This window comes from Propithecus coquereli, unplaced genomic scaffold, assembly GCF_000956105.1.
Source record: "Propithecus coquereli isolate 6110/MARCELLA unplaced genomic scaffold, Pcoq_1.0 Scaffold133, whole genome shotgun sequence".
Taxonomy (NCBI): Eukaryota; Metazoa; Chordata; class Mammalia; order Primates; family Indriidae; genus Propithecus; species Propithecus coquereli.
In genome coordinates this window covers 102,269-104,734 of record NW_012137525.1, presented here as the reverse complement: position 1 = coordinate 104,734, position 2,466 = coordinate 102,269, and the positions used below count along the sequence as shown (strand labels likewise).

The 2,466-nt window shown below is 34.2% G+C and overlaps 1 pseudogene; it reads right to left on the bottom strand.

Moving 5' to 3' along the window:
* Positions 1-461: 461 nt before the first annotated feature.
* LOC105805778 lies at positions 462-1,052 on the bottom strand (annotated as a pseudogene).
* Between the last annotated feature and the right edge of the window lie 1,414 nt (positions 1,053-2,466).

Sequence of the window (2,466 nt, the reverse complement as noted above, 5' to 3'; positions counted from 1 at the left end):
TTGACAACTTATAATTGCATTTATTTATGGGGTACAAAGAGATGTTATAATCCATGAATACAAAATGGAATAATTAAATCAAACTAGTTAAAATATCTATCACCTCAAATACTTAACATTTTTGTGGCAAGAACATTTGAAATTTACTCTCTTAGCAATTTTGAAATGTATAATACTCTAGTATTAACTGTATTTACTGCACTGTGCAACAGAACTCAAAAAAAGAATAAAATATTCTTCCTGTCTGAGGTTTTGTACCCTGTGACCATCATTTAAAATTTTAAATGAGACAAAAAGATCATTTTCAAAATAGCATCCAAAGGTGAATGTATTTAACTGTATTCAGCTCATAATAGAGCAAATGGGTGAACAGAACAATAATTTGTGCTACCGCATGTTTAACAAACTGCTAACAGAGAAAATTGGTTGAAGGAAAGAAGAGGAACGCCGTGCTGTAAGAATTAGAAGGGAGGGGCTCCATAATCATCAGGCATCTGTTCCATATTGCATCTATGGTTAGAAATGTACATGATAGGAACTCCAGGGATTTTCTGGGTTCTTTGTTTAAGGTCTCAGTCAACTGTGGCTGCAATGTAACACTTGTGCTGAGTTACTGTCTGTACTAAGCAGTCATCTGCATAGGTTCCTTCGTGCATGGTAATCATTCAAATCTTGGATCCTTGGCAATCCTGAGGGCCACTTGATAGTTTTGCTCCGATTTCTCAGTTTCAGGCGTTACACAGTCAGTTATACAAAGAACACACTTGGTATACAGACAGTCCATCATTGACTACACCAAGTCCAGTTTGGCTTTAAGGGAAAAGTTGATAAAGTTGGTATCAACCAAGACGTGGTAAGGTGGGCCCAGCTGAGTATTATATTGGAAGAATAAGCAGGAAGGGTAGGGGGGACTTCCCTTTCCTTCAGCATGCTTGGTTCTTTCTTTTCTTTCTTTTTGGTTTTAATCTGTCCTTTTCTTTAAGCCTCTGATCTCTGAGACTAAGCATTTGCTTCAAGGTCGCACACTTCCTTGTTTTCTTTGGCTTCCCCATGCTCAGGCCACATTCTTGTTGTGGAGGTTTCTTCTACTCTTTCTATTCCACAGTTTAGTAACCCAGACTAAATGACCTAAGCTCAGCCAATGGAATTACATCACCCAGAATTCAAATCTTGATCTGAGTGCTGCAAGGACTGAAGGAATAGATGAAATTAATTCATTCTACCTGGGTAATCCCAGATTGTCACTCAATTTGTGTGACTAACATCTTAGTTCTGAATTTATTTTTTAAACCCCCGTCTTTAGTTTTCTCTTCAGGCCTGTGAGCACCCTGTCCTGTATCTTTGCATAAATTACTCCTTTCTTATATTTGTCAGAGACAATGTCTATTGGTTACAACCAGAGAACCCTATCATGTATTGTGCACCATTCTCCATAATCTTACTTATAAATAAGTGAAGCAAATGGAAGTGAACAATCACATTAACTCACATTAGAAACTGTATTTTCTAAAGAAAGATATTTTCTTGACTTTCGATGTAAGAAATAAAATGTACTGTTGAAAATTAACATTGACATAAAAGTTACTTTCTCTACAGCAAAGATCTTGGCATATAATAAAGGGTGAATAAATGCTGCTAGTGTTTGAGAAAATTAGTGAAGGTCAAATGCTATTTTCAGAAAATATGAGTAGATTACTAGATATTTTGGGGATTTGTGGTGTGCATTTTAACTTTCTGAATTTGAACACATGAACCAATGGTGACAATAAAAATAATTTTAAATTTCTGCAAATAATGCTAAGTACAGTCGTAATAGACTATCTAGACACAAGTTCTACTGAGGGCACTGTTTTGCCAGTGTAAAACAATTTGGATATTATTTCATACATTTATGAATTTTAGACTTCTCTTGATAAATTTAAACACAACCACCTCATAATGCAAACATTTTCATAATTTTATTTTAGTTAAAAATAGATTAAAAATCAGATGTGATAAAATAGAATTACCAAGAATTACAAACTATTTTAAGAAGTATTTGAATAGTTTCTAGGAATAGGAAATAAGAATATAGTGGCCCTCCTTATCTGTGGGTTCTACATCCATGAATTAAACCAGGAGCAAATGGAAAATATTCAGGGGAGAAAAATGGCATCTTTACTGAGCATGTACAGACATTTTTTTGTGTCATTATTTCCTAAATATTCTTAAATTGTTTCCTAAATAATGACACAAAAATAAATTCCCTATACAACGTAATGACTATTTACATAGCATTTACATTGTATTAGGTATTATAAGTAATCTAGAAATGATTTAAACTACACTGGAGAATGTTCATGAATTATATTCAAATACGACACCATTTTGTACCAAGGGGCTTGAACATCCACAGGTTTTGGTAGCCACAGAAAGTCTTGGGACCAATTCCCCATAAATACAGAGGGAAAATTATAAAAAATGAGA